The following is a 22,686-nucleotide window of genomic DNA, read 5'->3' as shown; positions in this document are numbered from 1 at the left end:
CTATTTGGTGTGTATATGTTTAATATTAATATTAATTCAATAAAATGTAGTTTTCCTAATCATCTCTTTAAATTAGATCTATTGTTACTCTTGCTTTCTCTAAGATCAAGATTATCACTTTTTTACTTCAATTAAAGTATGGTAGATTCTAGTTTTAACTTTATATGTGCTTTTCTGTTTCAAGTGTGTTTCTTGCAAACAAAAGATTAATGGATTCTGGTTCTAATCCATTCTGTTCTGTCTTCTATTTTATGAGTGAGCTCCTCCCATATGTGAATTCACAGTTGTAAGTGCTATGTTTTCTTCTCCATTCTATATTTATTATTCTCTTTCTTACTCTGTCCTCACTTTCAGAGCCTGTTTTGCTTTTGACTGCTCCCTCCTTTAGCCTACACTTTCTCTTATTCTCCCCCTCCTTTCTTTTTAGCACTCTATTTTCCACTTATTTCAGATAATGATGAATTTCTGTACCTAAATGTGTGTTTGTATATTCTTCCCTGTGAATCAGTTCAGATGAGAACTTGCATGTTCTATTTATTTGAGTTAATTTTCCATCTTCTTCCTCTTCCTTCCTCCAATTCCCAATACATTTCTCTTACCCTCTCTTTAATTTTTCTTTTAAGTCAACAAAATATAATAGAATCACACCTAGGCTCTTTGCCTAATTAGGTTCCCTTTAAAACCCTGGTGAGGATATTCTGAAGGGTTTACATGAATCATCCTCCCCGTAGTAAATTTAACCTTCTTTGATCACTTATGATTTCTCATACATATCTTTTTTAATATTTCTCTTGAAGCCAATGTTTGAATATTAAATTTTCTATTTAGCTATTTCATCAAGAATAATTGCAAGTCCTCTATTTCATAAAAATGTGAATTTTCTCCTCTACAAAATTTTACTCAGTTTTGCTGAGTAGGTTATTTTTGGTTGTAATCCTAGATCCTTTGACTCTCTAGAAGGTTTGAAGTATTATATTCCAGAGAGTCAAAGAATCTAGGACCTTATAAGGTCCTTTTTATTTTTCTGTGATCTCTTTGAGGTACAGATCTAATAGTGGTATTGCTGGGTCAAAGAGTATGCATATTTTTATAGGCCTTTGAAAGTAGTTCCAAATTGTTCTCCAGAATGACAGGACTAATTAATAACTCCACAAATTGTTTATTAGTTGATAGTGTTTATTAGTGTTCTCAACTCCTTTGTCCTGTCAATTTTTTCCTGTCAATATTTCATATTTTCTTCTTTATTTTCCATCTTTTGATTTCATTTTATTATTTCTTGTTGTGTCATAAAATTATTAGCTTTGATTTGGCTAATTCTAATTTTCAGGAATTTTTTTGTGGGGGGAGAGGAAAGGTTTTGTACATCTTTTTATTAAGTTGTTAATTCTCTTTTCATATCTTTATTTGCTAGCTCTCATTTTTTCCTCTATCATTTTCATTTATTTTTATTGCTCTTTTTTATCTTTTTCTCTAACTCTTCTAGGACTTATTGTTGGTTTTTGTCCAATCGACATTTTCTTTGAGGCTTTGCTTATTAATGCTTTCAAGTCTTTGTGAAGTGACCTTCCCTATGACCACAGTAACTCTTTATGATTGCGTTCTTTTTTTGTTTGTTTGCTCATTCTTCTAGTCTGTCTTGAATTTGGACTTCATCTTAGTACTGGTCTCAGCTTATTTCTGAGGAAGATTCTGGCTTGAGCATCTTCTGCTTTCCTGGATCAGTCTATAAGTTATAAATCTATACATTTTCAGGGTTTCCAAACTACTGTGATCAGGGAAAAGGTATTTTTACAGCCTTTTAGTTTTAAGTTCTACCAGTTTCTAATCCAAGTTTGAATCTGTTGGCTGATGTATAATTGTCAGTACACTAATGATTGTACTCAGTTGCCGTTAGCCTGCTGAGAGACCCCAGAGGTTTACAATGACTGAACCTTTTGTTCAGTCTTTTGGGGCTTGTTCGTCAGCCCTGGTTTTTCCATTGAAGGCTTAGTTCTTGGCTAAAGATCAGAACTGAGTAATTATTCTGCATCTGTGCTCAGAGTCACATAGCTAAGTTTCTAGAATTTGTTTTGTGCTCAGTACTCAGGTAAGACCCTGCACCTGGAAATAGTTATTCTTCTCTATCCTGGATTTGTGAAATGGAAGTGGATAATCAAAAATAGAACTGCTGGAAGGCACTCATTTCTACTCTGAGTACTGGTTCAAGGGTTCCCTGATAGCTCTTTCTGTCCTGGTGCTTTCTGCCCAAGATGCTCTCTTGGGTCCCTTTCTGTTCCTAGATACTAAAATGCTTCTGGCCCTTCCAGTTCCACCATTACCACCAAGCTGCATTCCTGGTCTTCTCCCACTTCACTCTCTGCATATCTCTCTGTCTATCTTTCTAAGTTGCCCTGGGCTAGAAAAATGAATCACTGTGATTTTTTATTGGCTTTCCCAACCAGAATTTGGCCTTGAAACTTTTTCTAGGTTCTTTGGGAGGAGACATATTAGAAAAGCTAGACAAAAACTCTTTGACTCCACCATACTCCTCCATTAGATTTATTAAATGTAACTAATATTAATTTACATCCAACAGGAGTTTATGAGATGGCTCTGAAAAGTAGAACAAAAAGGCCTTCCTTTCATGTCATCTGCATGAATTCAATCATTGATATATTGATAAAGAAATGTTGAACAAATGACCGAGTCATGAAATGCTGTTTATAGAAAGCAAAAGGATGTATCACAGCAATATAGAACTTGGTCTCTACAACCTGAAATTACAGCAAGGTAATACATAAGGAATTTGAACATAGTGATCAATGTATATTATGCAAGAAAATGATAGAAAATTAAACAACATATCACTTCAAGATGCAAAAATTTAGCCTCTAAGTAATGCCTTAAAAGACATGATCAGGAGACCAGAATCATAGAAAGTCTCTGTGCTTTATAAATTAATACAGGATAAAGGAAGGAAGGAAGAAAGGAAGGAAGGAAGGAAGGGGAGAAGGAGGGAAGGAGATGGAGAAGGGAGGAAGGAAGGAAAGAAGGAATGAGAGAAGAAAGGAAGGAGGGAAGGAAGACGGCAAAATAATGTGAAAAAAGTTTGTTTAATCTGCACTCAGAACTCGTCAATTCTTTCTCTAGAGATAGCATTTTTCATCATGGATCCTTTGGAATCTTTTACAATTGATCATTGTTACAATATTATTGTTGTTGAAAACAACATTCTTTTGATTCTTGTCATTTAACTTTGCTTCAGTTCATATAAGACTTTCCAGGTTTTTCCAGAACCAATGTACTCTAAATTTCTTATAGCACAATATCACTACCTTATACCCATATATCACAGCTTGTTCAATCATGCCCCAAATAATGAAATCCCCTCAACTTCCAATTCTTTGCCAGTACAGAAAGAGCTACTGCAAATATTTTTTGTTCATATAGACTCTTTATCATTTTCTTTTATCTCCTTGGAAAACATAAGTAGTAGTGGTATTATTGGATTAAAATGTATGCAAAGGTTTATAGCTCTTTGGGCATAGTTCTAAATTGTCCTCTCCAAAGGCTAGAACAATTCACAACTTCACCAATGTACATTAGTGGGTTTTCCCCCACGTTCCTTAAATATATGTCATTTTTGTCATTTTCCTTTGTCATATTAACTTATCTAATAGGTATGAGGTAATAATATTTTAGAGTTGTTTTAAATTGCATTTCTCTGATTAATAGTGATTTAGAGCATTTTTATATGACTATCAATAGCTTTTATTTCTCATTCATATCCTTTGCCCATTTGTCAATCAGAGAATGGCTTATATTTTTATAAATTTGGCTTAGATCCTGTTTATTTGGAAAATAACCCTTTATTAGAGAAACTTGCAATAAATATTTCCCCAATTTCCTGCTTTTTTTTATAATTAAGGACCATAGAACTGACAGTTAAATATACCCATGCTTCCCTAATTTACTTATGATATCATCCTTTATGTCTAAATCATTTATCCATTTTTACTTTGTTGCCTAGTTTCTGTCAAAAAGCTTTCTAGTTTTCCTAGCAATTGCTACCAAATAGTGAGTTCTTAACCCAAAAATCTTTGGGTTTCTCAAATATTAGATTACTATTGTCATTTACTACTATGTATTATATATATACCTAATCAAATAGGCGTAATCTTTTGGGGCATTCTGTGAGATCCCTTGCCCAGACATCATTAAAGTTTGTTCTCTCAACTAGAGAGATATTTACTAGATGCTATATTGGCCAGCAATTAGAAGCAGAAAGCAACTGATAAATGAAGAGACAATGACAAATGACAATGGAGTTACCACAAAATAAGTGAAACTACAAAGTGGAAAAGTGGAAACACCACATCCAATAGGAAGGATTTGATATCTCGCAGAAACCAATCCCCCACAGTGGCAATACACTTTCAAAAGGAGAGACACAATACCCAATAGAAGATAGCATCAATCAATATTTAGTAAACATTCACTTAATTTTTCCTTTAATAATTTAGATATTATGCTATCTGGTGCACATGTTTAGTATTAATTCATCATTTATGATACCTTTTAACAAAATGTAGTTTTCCTAATTATTTCTTCTAGTTAGATCTATTGTTGGTGTTGTTTTGTCTGAGATTAAGATGACCACTTTTTTACTTCAGCTGAAGCATAGTAGAATCTACTATGATTCCTTGCTTTAACTTTATATGCATCTTAAGAGAGTTTGAAGGTTTCTTATAGAAGATGGGATTTTAGCTGGGACCTAAAAGAATTCAGGGAGGTCAGTAATTGGAATGGAAGAGGGAGAACATTTTAGGCATGAGGAACAGCCAGAGGGAATGCCCAGAACCAAAAGATGAAGTGCCTTGTTCCCGGAGCAGCCAACATATTTTCATTGTAACATTATAAATACATCATAACCAAGATCCAGTGTAGAATTGCAAAACTCCACAATTATGTTGCCAGGACAATGTCATGTATAACACTGCTTTTATAAAACTTAATGGTTTTTATGATAACAATTCATTACATTAGGTAATGTATATTATATGCATATATATAATTTCTATTATGTAGAACCATATAAACTAGATAGAATAATGAGATTTTAATCTCCTCATTCAAAAGTTATTTCTCTAAAGAATTAAAATAAACAGTGAAACAATTAGTCTGTAGTGGAAGCCTACCCCACACATTTCCCTCAGACATCACATGACATTGTGAGAAGAGCTGCTGGTTGAAATCTTTTGTGAAATAATTGCCATTTGTGGAACAGATCCCCAGGCTAGGAGGTCCCAAACACATGTTTTTCATGTGAAAGACAGTAGTCACTCCTTTTCCCTGACCAACTGCTACATGCTGGTCCCTCTTCCCCTCTCTGATCCAAATATGGGTCATTACATGATATGAATATATAAAGCTAATTGAAATAAAGATTCTTTTGCAACAAGAATGACTAGCCAACAACAAGATCCTTTTGAATGACCATCTCTGTGTGTTCTTGTTTGGGTCAGGAATCTGACAAGGCTGAGGCAATGGGGAGACAAGTTTCTCAAAAAAGTAGAAGTGAAATCTATTCTCTGACTGAGAAGGTAACAGTTATTTCCCCAAAAAAATAGTACTACAAGAAGTCAATTTGCCCAGACCATTCACTTGTCTAGGAGGAGGTTATAACCCAACGTAACTTCATATGTTCAACATTTACAAACACTCCAAAAAATGCAACCAAAGAAATCCCAACTTTAAAAACCTTTGTTCAAGAAGGATTTATACCAGGAATGCAGGGCTGGTTCAATATTAGGAAAACTATCAGTATAATTGGCCATATTAATAACCAAATTAACAAAAACCATATGATCATCTCAATAGAAGCAGAAAAAGCATTTGATAAAATCCAACATCCATTCCTATTAAAAAACACTCGAGAGTATAGAAATAAATGGACTTTTTCTTTAAAATAATCAGTAGCATCTATTTAAAACCATCAGTAAGCATCATATGTAATGGGGACAAATTGCAACCAATCCCAATAAGATCAGGAGTGAAACAAGGTTGCCCACTATCACCGTTACTATTTAATATTGTATTAGAAATGCTAGCTTTGGCACTAAGAGTTGAGAAAGAGATTAAAGGAATAAGAATAGGCAATGAGGAAACCAAATTATCACTCTTTGCTGATGATATGATGGTACACTTAGTGAACCCCAGAGATTCTACTAAAAAGTTATTAGAAACAATCCACACTTTTAGCAAAGTTATAGGATACAAAATAAACCCACAAAAATCATCAGCATTCTTATATATCATTAACAAAACAACAGTTAGAGTTACAAAGAGAAATTCCATTTAAAGTAATTACTGATTGTATAAAATATTTAGGAATCTATCTGCCAAGGGAAAATCAGAAACTTAATGAGCAAAACTACAAAACACTTTCCACACAAATTAGGTCTGATCTAACCAACTGGAAAAATATTAAATGCTCTTGGATTGGGCGAGCAAATATAATAAAGACGACATTACTACCTAAACTAATCTATTTATTTAGCACTATGCCAATCAGACTCCCACAAAACTATTTTAATGACCTAGAAAAAATAATAACAAAATTCATATGGAAAAACAAAAGATCAAGAATTTCAAGGGAACTAATGAAAAAAAAAAATCAAATGAAGGTGGCCTAGCTGTACCAGATCTAAAATTATATTATAAAGCAGCAGTTACTAAAACCATCTGGTAGTGGCTAAGAAATAGACTGGTTGATCAATGTAATAGATTAGGTTCAAAGGACAAAACAACCAATAACTTTAATAATTTAGTGTTTGACAAACTTTTGGGGGGATAAGAATGCATTATTTGACAAAAATTGCTGGGAAAACTGGAAATTAGTATGGCAGAAACTAGGCATTGAACCACACTTAATACCATATACCAAGATAAGGTCAAAATGGGTTCATGACCTAGGCATAAAGAATGAGATTATAAATAAATTGGAAGAGCATAGGATAGTTTACTTCTCAGACCTGTGGAAGGGGAAGGAATTTATGACCAAAGAAGAACTAGAGATCACGATTGACTACAAAATAGAAATTTTTGATAATATCAAATTGAAAAGGTTTTGTACAAACACAACAAATGCAGACAAGATTAGAAGGGAAACAATAAACTGGGAAAACATTTTTAGAGTCAAAGGTTCTGATAAAGGCCACATTTCCAAAATATATAAAGAATTGACTCTAATTTATAAGAAATCAAGCCATTCTCCACTTGATAAATGGTCAAAGGATATGAACAGACAATTCTCAGATGAAGAAATTGAAACTATTTCTAGCCATATGAAAATATGCTCCAAGTCATTATTAATCAGAGAAATACAAATTAAGACAACTCTGAGATACCACTACACACCTGTCAGATTGGCTAGAATGACAGGGAAAGATAATGCGGAATGTTAGAGGGGATGTGGGAATACAGAGACACTGATACATTGTTGGTAGAATTGTGAACACATCCAGCCATTCTGGAGAGCAATTTGGAACTATGCTCAAAAAGTTATCAAACTGTGCATACCCTTTGATTCAGCAATATTACTGGGCTTATACCCCAAAGAGATACTAAAGAAGGGAAAAGAACCTGTATGTGCCAAAATGTTTGTGGCATCCCTGTTTGTAGTGGCTAGAAGCTGAAAAATGAATGGAAGCCCATCAATTGGAGAATGGTTGGGTAAATTGTAGTATATGAACATTATGAAATATTATTTTGTAAGAAATGACCAGCAAGATGAATACAGAGAGGATTGGACAGATTTACATGAACTGATGCTAAGGGAAATGAGCAGAACCAGGAGTTCATTATATACCTCAACAACGATACTGTCTGAGCATGTATTCTGATGGAAGTGGATCTTTTTGATAAAGAGACCTAACTCAGTTTCAATTGATCAAGGCTGGACAGAAGCAGCTACACCCAAAGAAAGAACACTGGGAAATGAATATAAACTGCTTGCATTTTTGTCTTTCTTCCCAGGTTATTTTTACCTTCTGAATCCAATTCATCCTGTGCAACAAGAGAACTGTTCAGTTCTGCACACATATATTGTATCTAGGATACACTGCAACATATTTAACTTGTATAGAACTGCTTGCCATCTAGGGGAGGGGGTGAAGGGAAGGAGGGGAAAAGTCAGAACAGAAGTGAGTGCAAGGGATAATGTTGTAAAAAAAAAAAAAAATTTACCCAGGCATGGGCCCTGTCAATAAAAAGTTATAAAAAAATTTAAAAATAAATAAATAAATAAATAAGGGGGGGAAAAAGACCTTTGTTACATTAATTCTCTAGAATTAGCAAATAGATTTTGGGTTACTGTTAGCATTCTCCCTTACCCTGAACACTATCCACTGTAGGTATGTATTCCTGATTATACAAAACACACATCTGTTTTCACAAACTAAAGCATATTCACCCTTTTATCCCAATATCTACTAGACAACCATTTACTTGAAGACCAAACCCTTCTTTGTTATCACTCCATCCCTAAAAAATAAAAAGATTATAATAGGTTTCAACTGTAGTTACATACTGTGAAATATGTGCATAACACTTTTAAGATTTGCAAAGCACTTTACTGCATACATCATTTGATGCTCATGACCACTGAGGCAGATGCTATTCCCATTTTATGTCTGACAAAACTAAAGCTGAGAAAAGTTTGATTTGGCCAAGGTGGCACAGCACAGCAAGGTTTTAACTCAGACCATCATGATTCTAGTCAAGTCCAATAGTTTATCCATTATAACACTTGATGACTTCACATAGCTGATTTGTTTTAGTCCATCAATCAACACGAATTTATTAAACACTATGTGGCAGCTACTGTGCTATAAGTAGTGAGAATCTAAACATGCTCAAATGGGGAAGATAACATATAAAAAGAAGTTTAAAGGGATTGAGGATGGAGGAGAAGGTACTGAGTGCAGGAAAATGATAGAGACATCAGAAGGAGTACAATCTAATAAGAAATGAAGAGATAGTTTGTTGGGAGCAGAGAATCCTCGCTAAGTAAAGATTCTGGGAACCAAAGAGAAAGGCTGCACAGCTGCAGGGTATCTCCAGTATGAATTTCAGGATTGAAGTGATCCTCCAAGATGAAGAGATTTTAAGGAGAAGTCATTTAAGAATAAATGAGTCCTAGTAAGAAATGGAAGCTAAATCAGCTATTGGAAAGGAGAATGAAAGCAATGTCCTTGTAGTAAATCTCACCCCAAGAGGCTTATATACTCATTTCAGCATTTTCTTCTTCAAAAAAATTAAAAGTAATTATATGGTTTGGTCACAGAAATAATAGGTGACTCAGTCACACTGGAGAGGTGAATAGATGACAAATTTGATGACAAATTTGGATGTATGAATACGAAGTGATAAATCCTATAAGACCCCAATCTACAAAAACAATGCCAACTGAAGAAAAAAGCTGATGGAGTGGCCATATCCCTTGAACAGCAATGTGATATAGTGGATCTGAACTCAAGAGACTAGAGTTCAGATCTATTTTCTGACAAGTCATGGGATCATAGATTTTAGAACTGAAAGGGACAATTAAGGTCATCCATTCCAGCTACTTCATTTTATTGATGAGGAAACTAAAAGATAGAGAGGATAAATAAATAACCCCAGGGTCACCGAGCTAATAAATGTCTAAATATGATTTGAATCTATGTTTCCTGATTTTTCCAAATGCAGCTCCTTACTCACTCAATTATGTTGTTTCTCTAACAAAGTTTACTACTAATAATTTTCAAAATGTAAATTCCATCTAATTTTTTTTAAAAAGCCATGTATGGCACAACAACCATCACACAAAGCTAGGATTCACTCATCATTTCTAGTACCTTCCTTCTGTTCTCCAGTTTATCTGGTAGGTAGCTTGATTTTAAATAGTTGTTTGAATGGTATTTCCACCATTGGATTGTGAGCTTCTCCAGACAAGGTTCTATGTTTTTTTTGTATCCCCAGCTTTTAGTAAAGTGTCTAGAATATAGTAGACCCTTAATAAATGTCAACTGATTGACTTCCTGGCTTGATATAAAGGTCAATTAATCTGTGACCAATCTCATTAAATGATTCATTCCTCATAAGACAGCTTTGCACAATCTCTTTCTGGGAGCAGAACAAGGCAAGAGCAGTAGGTAACGATAGATGAGGGAGTATATCCGGAATACATGTGGGGTAGAAACTAGGAAATATAAACAAGCATCAAAGAAAAGGTTGACATGCTATAAATGACCAAATATAGGTAGAATATGGAATTGTAAAACAACTGCTATTTATCATAACATATAATTAATTGTGAATTGAGTTCATATACTCACTAAAACCTAAGACTAGAATGTGTGGAGTAAGAAAAGGTATTAGTCTGACACAATATAAATAATAGCTATGTATGAATTTGAGTCTTGATTTTAGGAAAAAAGAATAGTTATGATACTTTTTCAACTTCAAGGAATCTATTTCTTTCTGTCTCTGTGAACTCAAAGGAATAACAAATCCATCCTGGCAACATCCTGGTAGCTCATAGCAACAAACAAAAAACCTCACACAATCAAAATCTGTTGATCTGAAAGAGATGATTGAATGACTGAATAAATGAAAAAAGAATCTATTAAGAGTCAACTGTGTACCAAGAACTATGCTAAGCACTAGAAATGTAAATATGAAAAGGAGAAGAGGCCCTACCCTGAGAGGAAGACAATTCAAATAGAAGAGTGATGGCCAAGAAAAGTCAGTCAATTGATACAACCTCTCCAGGAAAAATGATAGACTTAATTAATTAGGTTAGATTACTATTCCCAGAGCAAAAGATAGAAAATGAGGGTGAGGGGGAAAGGAGCAGCGATAAGGGGGAGAAAGGAAAAGTGAAGAGAAAGGAAGCGCCAAAGATGAGTGAATTAATTTACCCAAGAATTTAGACGTTCCAGAGTATAGAAGTCAAGATCCAGAGGTCAAGATCTGGGTTGACAATGATTGTCCAAATAGGGAAAAGCAGGGCAGCAAAGCGGGCATATTATAAGAGGATCTGAGTAGATAGTTGAATAACTAAATAAGACATTAATGTGAAATGCAGTGTGGCACTTAAGACCAGAACTAGATATAATAGGCTAAATTGGCCAACCAACTGTACTAGGCTTGAGTGCAGAAGCACTAAATATAAGTGTCTTAATTCATTTGGTTGGTCAGAATACTTTTCTTCTTAGATAAAATTTTTCAGCCAAGTAGAAAACAGACAAGTGTGAGTGTTACATTCTTATAATTGAACTTTTTGCTCTAGGATCTCAAAAAAAATTATCAAAACTATAGTTTGACAAAGCAGTGGTAATATTTGTAATATTATGACTTTTCACCAAAGTAAAACAATAATTATCATTACTATGAGCTCAAAAAAATTCAAACATAAATAAACTGGGAAAATATTTTTACATTCAAAGGTTCTGATAAAGGTCTCATTTCCAAAATATAGAGAGAGTTGACTCAAGTTTATAAGAAATTAAACCATTCTCCAATTGATAAATGGTCAAAAGATATGAAGAAACAATTTTCAGATGAACAAATTGAAACTATTTCTAGTTATATGAAAAGGTGCTTCAAATCACTATTGATCAGAGAAATGCAAATTAAGACAACTTTGAGATACCTCTACATACCTGTCAGATTGGCTAAGATGACAGGAAAAGATAATGACAAATGTTGGAAGGTATGTGGGAAAACTGGGACACATGCATTGTTGGTGGAATTGTGAACAAATCCAACTGTTATGAAGAGCAATCTGGAACTATGCTCAAAAAGTTATCATACTATGCATACCCTTTGATCCAGCAGTGTTTCTACTGGGCTTATATCCCAAAGAGATTCTAAAGGAGGGAAAGGGACCCCATGTGCAAAAATGTTTGTGGCAGCCCTGTTTGTAGTGGCTAGAAACTGAAATTGAATGGATGCCCATCAATTGGAGAATGGCTGGGTAAATTGTGGTATATGAATGTTATGGAATATTATTGTTCTGTAAGGAATGACCAGCAGGATTATTTCAGAGAGGCTTGAAGAGACTTACATGAATTGATGCTGAGTGAAATGAGCAGAACCAGGATTTCATTATACACGGCAACAAGACTATATGAAGATCAATTCTGATAGACATGATTCTCTTCAACAATGAGATGATTCAAACCAGTTCCAATTATTCAGTGATGAAGAGAGCCATCTACACTTGGAGGGGACCATGGGAACTGAGTGTGGACCACAACATAGCATTTTCACTCTTTCTGTTATTGTTTACTTGCATTTTTGTTTTCCTTCTCAGGTTTTTTTCTTTCTTTTCTTTTTTCCTGTGCAGCAAGATAACTGTATAAATATGTATATATATATATTGGACTTAACATATACTTTAACATATTCAACATGTATCAGACTACCTGCCATCTAGGAAAGGAGATGGGAGGAAGGAGGGGAAAATTTGGAACAAAGGTTTTGCAAGGGTTAATGTTTAAAAAATTACTCATGGATATGTTTTGTAAATAAAAAGCTATCATTATTATTATTATAGCTTATATATTATATATAATAATAATAAATTCAAGCATAACCAATTTCAGCACCATTAGTAAAGTAAAAATTTTTTCCTTCATCTTTGCAGTTAAGAAAATTGTTACACAAACAGAAATTAAATGACAATTTTCTTGGGTCTCTACTTTCCTATCTATAAAAAGAGGATTTCCCCAAACAATCTCAAAGGTGCCTTCTAATTCTAAGAGTCTAGAACTCCATGACTAATCCCATGTTATATGCCATTCATAAAAGGATATAGGATTTTAATGTCCTAAATCAGAATTAATTCTTCTAAATTGTTCCTCTGTTTTGATTTTTGAATAGCAGAGATTAAGGAAACCTGTAGGACTATTTAGAGGCAGCTATGTGGCAGAGTTTATAGAGAATTGCTCCTAGAGTCAGGAAGACATGCTCAAAGCCAGCCTCAGACACTTACTAGATATATGATCTTAATCTCTGTATGCTTCAGAGATTCAGAGATTGTATGCTTCAATTTCATCAGCTATTAAATGAGGATTATAATAACAGCTACCTTACCTGATTGTTAAGCTCAAATGAGATAATTATCTATAAAGATAATTATCTGTAATTTGCAATATGTCTAGCACTTAGTAAGAGTTTAATATGTGTTTATTCCCTTCCTTGATTTATATTCATTCACTTATTACTGGCCTATCCAATTCTCCATCTAAGATACTTCTCTATCAATTTAAAATAACTATAGAATATATAAAATACTTGGGAGTCTGCCTACCAAGATACATACAGTAACTATATGAATACAATTATGCAACATTCTTTATAGTAATAAAGATAGACCTAAATAATTGGAACAATATTAATTGTAATCGAGTAGAGCAAGTCAATGTAATAAAATTGACAATATTGCCTAAAATAATTTATTTATTCATTGACATACCAAAAGATTACTTTATAGAATTAGAAAAAAGATAATGAAATACAAATGAAGGATGAAAAGTCAGGAATCTCAAAGGAAATAAGAGAGGGGAATCTGGGAGGAAAGGGAACTTAGCAAAATGAGATATCAAACTATTTGTCTTTCACCTCAAAGAGGACCATGACATCAGGGAGGAGATGCTATGACATGCAAGTGAACTGGATTTAAGTGAGGGAGGGCTGGGCAAGGTCACCTGCCTCACTTTCCCCTCCAGAGCCATCTGGGTCCAGTGGCAAGATAACCCTCCCCAGTTAATAATAATAATAATAACATAATAATCACATTTAAATAGGGCTTTGATTTTTGCAAAGTGCTTTACAAACATTATCTTGTTTTATTCTCACAATTCTGTAAGAAATGTAGGATTATTATCCCTATTTTATAGCAGAGGTTAAATGGCAGGGACATATAGCAAGTAAGTGTTTGAAGTCAGAGTTGAACTCAGATCTTCCTAATTCCAATTCCAGTGCTCTGTCTACTATGCCTCTTAACTGACCCTTTTGCAAATAAATTCCCCCCCCCAAATCATCTCCCATGCATTGTGTATAGATAGGTTATTGTTCAGTCGTGCTTGATTGTGCAAGATATTATAAACTATAGCATGCCAGGGCTATCCATGGGGTTTTCTTGACAAAAATACTGGAGTAATTTGCCATTTATTTTTCCAAGGGATTAAGACAAACACAGATCAAGTGACTTGTCCAGGATCACACAACTAGCAAGTCTTTGAACTCAGATCTTCCTAACTCTAGGCTCAGTCTTCTATCCACTGAGCGTCAGGGGCCTCAAACACAAAGAAAAGTTAAGGGGTTTGTCCAGAGTCACGCAGTTAGTTAGTGTCTAATGCTGGCTTTGAAATCAAGTCTTTCTGACTCCAGATCCGACACTCAATCCACAGAGCCATTTAGTCACTTCTATACCCATAGCTAAGCTATAAATATTTAAATAAATGCACATCTATGTCTCCTAAACTGTAAGTTTGTTGAGGACAGGGACTACTTACATCTTTGTCTTTGTATTCCCAGCACCTAGCATGGCTCCTGGTACATTGTTAGCTTTTAACAAATACTTAATTGATTGATTCATTCATTGATTGAGAAACACCAAATAGAATATGGTCTTTGAGTTGAATCATGACATTATTTAAAGTCAAATGCTGATTTGATGTAATAACTAATTCTCCAAAGACAAGAACTGAGGGAATAGGGAATAGTCTAAATGTTAAATATATATTTATGTGTTTTTTTTTGTGTGTGTGTGTGTGTTTATATATATATATATGATATGCATAAAATCTGAACCCATATTTCACACTGACACACTCATTTAACAAGTTTTTCCCATATGTCCTGACCCATCACAGTGAATTGCCCATATGTACAGATTCTGGTATGACAGCTTTCTGGGGAAAAAAGAGAGGGTAGTAAAATTCCCATGATACCAGGCTACCAGAGAGAGTTTGTTCAAGACAGACTCCAGGCTATTAATTATCTTTCCAATTTCTTTGAAAAGTACAAGAAAGCAAAGTTTCCCTATAGCCCACTGGACAAATACTCAGCTGCCCTCTGGGGGTCCAGCCCTGGCTCATAATCAATGTCTTATGCTACAAGGAGATTGGCATTCTTACTAGAATGCAGCAATTAAGAAAGCTTCTGGGGGTTGACTCATGAGGGGAGAGTCGAGTGTTTTCAGGAATTTAAAAGCAGTTGGATATTTCAATTAGACTAATTCCCCTTTATTTAGATTCACAACTTGAAAACCAGCCAAATCAGCATTCTTTCAGAATTGAAATTATTTTAAAATGTTATCAGAAGCCCTGATAGTAAAGGTTATCAATAACACACATTTGAATCATAATCTGCACAACAGTTGGAAGAAAATTGTCAATTTTTGGTTCTGAGATTCTATGGTTAAGGAAAAGATAACATCCAAGTATTCCTGAAATCTCTTGTTTTCCTCTGAAACTTGAGCTTTGCTTATTGATTGAGCCTGGTAATCCAGGAGAGTTATTGTACTGGCCAGTAATGCTCTTGAGACTTGTTTGAGCTATTATTATTAAATCTATGCTTACAGCCCTTCATGGTCTCCCTAGTTATTACTGTTCACTCCTAAAACAGTATATTTACATGTTCTATCTCCTCGGCAGAATATTAGTTAACAGGAATTCTTTTTCCTTTTCTTTGTATATCTATCACCTAAATCTAGTGTCTTGTGGATAGTAGGCACTTAATAAATGCTTATTAGAGAAATTATGATACTGTATGTTATTTATTAATTTCCTTTAAGGAACCCTCCAGACATATCTTGTATCATAGTTACCAGTCCTCCCATGGTTTCCCTGAACCAAAGAAGTCCTCTTGGTATGGAATAAGTTCGTATTCACCATGAATACTGAAGTAGTTTGCCATTTTCATGTTTCAGGTATAGTCCAACACTTGGGTAATGCACAAACCCAAAATGTATTCCCCATGGCTAATAGTGATAAAGTAATGATAAAATTTAGTGTTTTTATAAGGTATTAAAGTTTCCAAAGCATTATCACATTTGACCCTTACAAGGAAATTGCTTTGACCTTGCTTTGACCCTTTTATGATTTCTCATACATATCTTTTTTAATATTTCTCTTGAAGCCAATGTTTGAATATTAAATTTTCTATTTAGCTATTTCATCAAGAATAATTGCAAGTCCTCTATTTCATAAAAATGTGAATTTTCTCCTCTACAAAATTTTACTCAGTTTTGCTGAGTAGGTTATTTTTGGTTGTAATCCTAGATCCTTTGACTCTCTAGAAGGTTTGAAGTATTATATTCCAGAGAGTCAAAGAATCTAGGACCTTATAAGGTCCTTTTTATTTTTCTGTGATCTCTTTGAGGTACAGATCTAATAGTGGTATTGCTGGGTCAAAGAGTATGCATATTTTTATAGGCCTTTGAAAGTAGTTCCAAATTGTTCTCCAGAATGACAGGACTAATTAATAACTCCACAAATTGTTTATTAGTTGATAGTGTTTATTAGTGTTCTCAACTCCTTTGTCCTGTCAATTTTTTCCTGTCAATATTTCATATTTTCTTCTTTATTTTCCATCTTTTGATTTCATTTTATTATTTCTTGTTGTGTCATAAAATTATTAGCTTTGATTTGGCTAATTCTAATTTTCAGGAATTTTTTTGTGGGGGGAGAGGAAAGGTTTTGTACATCTTTTTATTAAGTTGTTAATTCTCTTTTCATATCTTTATTTGCTAGCTCTCATTTTTTCCTCTATCATTTTCATTTATTTTTATTGCTCTTTTTTATCTTTTTCTCTAACTCTTCTAGGACTTATTGTTGGTTTTTGTCCAATCGACATTTTCTTTGAGGCTTTGCTTATTAATGCTTTCAAGTCTTTGTGAAGTGACCTTCCCTATGACCACAGTAACTCTTTATGATTGCGTTCTTTTTTTGTTTGTTTGCTCATTCTTCTAGTCTGTCTTGAATTTGGACTTCATCTTAGTACTGGTCTCAGCTTATTTCTGAGGAAGATTCTGGCTTGAGCATCTTCTGCTTTCCTGGATCAGTCTATAAGTTATAAATCTATACATTTTCAGGGTTTCCAAACTACTGTGATCAGGGAAAAGGTATTTTTACAGCCTTTTAGTTTTAAGTTCTACCAGTTTCTAATCCAAGTTTGAATCTGTTGGCTGATGTATAATTGTCAGTACACTAATGATTGTACTCAGTTGCCGTTAGCCTGCTGAGAGACCCCAGAGGTTTACAATGACTGAACCTTTTGTTCAGTCTTTTGGGGCTTGTTCGTCAGCCCTGGTTTTTCCATTGAAGGCTTAGTTCTTGGCTAAAGATCAGAACTGAGTAATTATTCTGCATCTGTGCTCAGAGTCACATAGCTAAGTTTCTAGAATTTGTTTTGTGCTCAGTACTCAGGTAAGACCCTGCACCTGGAAATAGTTATTCTTCTCTATCCTGGATTTGTGAAATGGAAGTGGATAATCAAAAATAGAACTGCTGGAAGGCACTCATTTCTACTCTGAGTACTGGTTCAAGGGTTCCCTGATAGCTCTTTCTGTCCTGGTGCTTTCTGCCCAAGATGCTCTCTTGGGTCCCTTTCTGTTCCTAGATACTAAAATGCTTCTGGCCCTTCCAGTTCCACCATTACCACCAAGCTGCATTCCTGGTCTTCTCCCACTTCACTCTCTGCATATCTCTCTGTCTATCTTTCTAAGTTGCCCTGGGCTAGAAAAATGAATCACTGTGATTTTTTATTGGCTTTCCCAACCAGAATTTGGCCTTGAAACTTTTTCTAGGTTCTTTGGGAGGAGACATATTAGAAAAGCTAGACAAAAACTCTTTGACTCCACCATACTCCTCCATTAGATTTATTAAATGTAACTAATATTAATTTACATCCAACAGGAGTTTATGAGATGGCTCTGAAAAGTAGAACAAAAAGGCCTTCCTTTCATGTCATCTGCATGAATTCAATCATTGATATATTGATAAAGAAATGTTGAACAAATGACCGAGTCATGAAATGCTGTTTATAGAAAGCAAAAGGATGTATCACAGCAATATAGAACTTGGTCTCTACAACCTGAAATTACAGCAAGGTAATACATAAGGAATTTGAACATAGTGATCAATGTATATTATGCAAGAAAATGATAGAAAATTAAACAACATATCACTTCAAGATGCAAAAATTTAGCCTCTAAGTAATGCCTTAAAAGACATGATCAGGAGACCAGAATCATAGAAAGTCTCTGTGCTTTATAAATTAATACAGGATAAAGGAAGGAAGGAAGAAAGGAAGGAAGGAAGGAAGGGGAGAAGGAGGGAAGGAGATGGAGAAGGGAGGAAGGAAGGAAAGAAGGAATGAGAGAAGAAAGGAAGGAGGGAAGGAAGACGGCAAAATAATGTGAAAAAAGTTTGTTTAATCTGCACTCAGAACTCGTCAATTCTTTCTCTAGAGATAGCATTTTTCATCATGGATCCTTTGGAATCTTTTACAATTGATCATTGTTACAATATTATTGTTGTTGAAAACAACATTCTTTTGATTCTTGTCATTTAACTTTGCTTCAGTTCATATAAGACTTTCCAGGTTTTTCCAGAACCAATGTACTCTAAATTTCTTATAGCACAATATCACTACCTTATACCCATATATCACAGCTTGTTCAATCATGCCCCAAATAATGAAATCCCCTCAACTTCCAATTCTTTGCCAGTACAGAAAGAGCTACTGCAAATATTTTTTGTTCATATAGACTCTTTATCATTTTCTTTTATCTCCTTGGAAAACATAAGTAGTAGTGGTATTATTGGATTAAAATGTATGCAAAGGTTTATAGCTCTTTGGGCATAGTTCTAAATTGTCCTCTCCAAAGGCTAGAACAATTCACAACTTCACCAATGTACATTAGTGGGTTTTCCCCCACGTTCCTTAAATATATGTCATTTTTGTCATTTTCCTTTGTCATATTAACTTATCTAATAGGTATGAGGTAATAATATTTTAGAGTTGTTTTAAATTGCATTTCTCTGATTAATAGTGATTTAGAGCATTTTTATATGACTATCAATAGCTTTTATTTCTCATTCATATCCTTTGCCCATTTGTCAATCAGAGAATGGCTTATATTTTTATAAATTTGGCTTAGATCCTGTTTATTTGGAAAATAACCCTTTATTAGAGAAACTTGCAATAAATATTTCCCCAATTTCCTGCTTTTTTTTATAATTAAGGACCATAGAACTGACAGTTAAATATACCCATGCTTCCCTAATTTACTTATGATATCATCCTTTATGTCTAAATCATTTATCCATTTTTACTTTGTTGCCTAGTTTCTGTCAAAAAGCTTTCTAGTTTTCCTAGCAATTGCTACCAAATAGTGAGTTCTTAACCCAAAAATCTTTGGGTTTCTCAAATATTAGATTACTATTGTCATTTACTACTATGTATTATATATATACCTAATCAAATAGGCGTAATCTTTTGGGGCATTCTGTGAGATCCCTTGCCCAGACATCATTAAAGTTTGTTCTCTCAACTAGAGAGATATTTACTAGATGCTATATTGGCCAGCAATTAGAAGCAGAAAGCAACTGATAAATGAAGAGACAATGACAAATGACAATGGAGTTACCACAAAATAAGTGAAACTACAAAGTGGAAAAGTGGAAACACCACATCCAATAGGAAGGATTTGATATCTCGCAGAAACCAATCCCCCACAGTGGCAATACACTTTCAAAAGGAGAGACACAATACCCAATAGAAGATAGCATCAATCAATATTTAGTAAACATTCACTTAATTTTTCCTTTAATAATTTAGATATTATGCTATCTGGTGCACATGTTTAGTATTAATTCATCATTTATGATACCTTTTAACAAAATGTAGTTTTCCTAATTATTTCTTCTAGTTAGATCTATTGTTGGTGTTGTTTTGTCTGAGATTAAGATGACCACTTTTTTACTTCAGCTGAAGCATAGTAGAATCTACTATGATTCCTTGCTTTAACTTTATATGCATCTTAAGAGAGTTTGAAGGTTTCTTATAGAAGATGGGATTTTAGCTGGGACCTAAAAGAATTCAGGGAGGTCAGTAATTGGAATGGAAGAGGGAGAACATTTTAGGCATGAGGAACAGCCAGAGGGAATGCCCAGAACCAAAAGATGAAGTGCCTTGTTCCCGGAGCAGCCAACATATTTTCATTGTAACATTATAAATACATCATAACCAAGATCCAGTGTAGAATTGCAAAACTCCACAATTATGTTGCCAGGACAATGTCATGTATAACACTGCTTTTATAAAACTTAATGGTTTTTATGATAACAATTCATTACATTAGGTAATGTATATTATATGCATATATATAATTTCTATTATGTAGAACCATATAAACTAGATAGAATAATGAGATTTTAATCTCCTCATTCAAAAGTTATTTCTCTAAAGAATTAAAATAAACAGTGAAACAATTAGTCTGTAGTGGAAGCCTACCCCACACATTTCCCTCAGACATCACATGACATTGTGAGAAGAGCTGCTGGTTGAAATCTTTTGTGAAATAATTGCCATTTGTGGAACAGATCCCCAGGCTAGGAGGTCCCAAACACATGTTTTTCATGTGAAAGACAGTAGTCACTCCTTTTCCCTGACCAACTGCTACATGCTGGTCCCTCTTCCCCTCTCTGATCCAAATATGGGTCATTACATGATATGAATATATAAAGCTAATTGAAATAAAGATTCTTTTGCAACAAGAATGACTAGCCAACAACAAGATCCTTTTGAATGACCATCTCTGTGTGTTCTTGTTTGGGTCAGGAATCTGACAAGGCTGAGGCAATGGGGAGACAAGTTTCTCAAAAAAGTAGAAGTGAAATCTATTCTCTGACTGAGAAGGTAACAGTTATTTCCCCAAAAAAATAGTACTACAAGAAGTCAATTTGCCCAGACCATTCACTTGTCTAGGAGGAGGTTATAACCCAACATAACTTCATATGTTCAACATTTACAAACACTCCAAAAAATGCAACCAAAGAAATCCCAACTTTAAAAACCTTTGTTCAAGAAGGATTTATACCAGGAATGCAGGGCTGGTTCAATATTAGGAAAACTATCAGTATAATTGGCCATATTAATAACCAAATTAACAAAAACCATATGATCATCTCAATAGAAGCAGAAAAAGCATTTGATAAAATCCAACATCCATTCCTATTAAAAAACACTCGAGAGTATAGAAATAAATGGACTTTTTCTTTAAAATAATCAGTAGCATCTATTTAAAACCATCAGTAAGCATCATATGTAATGGGGACAAATTGCAACCAATCCCAATAAGATCAGGAGTGAAACAAGGTTGCCCACTATCACCGTTACTATTTAATATTGTATTAGAAATGCTAGCTTTGGCACTAAGAGTTGAGAAAGAGATTAAAGGAATAAGAATAGGCAATGAGGAAACCAAATTATCACTCTTTGCTGATGATATGATGGTACACTTAGTGAACCCCAGAGATTCTACTAAAAAGTTATTAGAAACAATCCACACTTTTAGCAAAGTTATAGGATACAAAATAAACCCACAAAAATCATCAGCATTCTTATATATCATTAACAAAACAACAGTTAGAGTTACAAAGAGAAATTCCATTTAAAGTAATTACTGATTGTATAAAATATTTAGGAATCTATCTGCCAAGGGAAAATCAGAAACTTAATGAGCAAAACTACAAAACACTTTCCACACAAATTAGGTCTGATCTAACCAACTGGAAAAATATTAAATGCTCTTGGATTGGGCGAGCAAATATAATAAAGACGACATTACTACCTAAACTAATCTATTTATTTAGCACTATGCCAATCAGACTCCCACAAAACTATTTTAATGACCTAGAAAAAATAATAACAAAATTCATATGGAAAAACAAAAGATCAAGAATTTCAAGGGAACTAATGAAAAAAAAAAATCAAATGAAGGTGGCCTAGCTGTACCAGATCTAAAATTATATTATAAAGCAGCAGTTACTAAAACCATCTGGTAGTGGCTAAGAAATAGACTGGTTGATCAATGTAATAGATTAGGTTCAAAGGACAAAACAACCAATAACTTTAATAATTTAGTGTTTGACAAACTTTTGGGGGGATAAGAATGCATTATTTGACAAAAATTGCTGGGAAAACTGGAAATTAGTATGGCAGAAACTAGGCATTGAACCACACTTAATACCATATACCAAGATAAGGTCAAAATGGGTTCATGACCTAGGCATAAAGAATGAGATTATAAATAAATTGGAAGAGCATAGGATAGTTTACTTCTCAGACCTGTGGAAGGGGAAGGAATTTATGACCAAAGAAGAACTAGAGATCACGATTGACTACAAAATAGAAATTTTTGATAATATCAAATTGAAAAGGTTTTGTACAAACACAACAAATGCAGACAAGATTAGAAGGGAAACAATAAACTGGGAAAACATTTTTAGAGTCAAAGGTTCTGATAAAGGCCACATTTCCAAAATATATAAAGAATTGACTCTAATTTATAAGAAATCAAGCCATTCTCCACTTGATAAATGGTCAAAGGATATGAACAGACAATTCTCAGATGAAGAAATTGAA

Source organism: Antechinus flavipes, chromosome 1 (genome assembly GCF_016432865.1).
Source record: "Antechinus flavipes isolate AdamAnt ecotype Samford, QLD, Australia chromosome 1, AdamAnt_v2, whole genome shotgun sequence".
Classification (NCBI taxonomy): Eukaryota; Metazoa; Chordata; class Mammalia; order Dasyuromorphia; family Dasyuridae; genus Antechinus; species Antechinus flavipes.
This window is presented reverse-complemented; position numbering follows the sequence as displayed.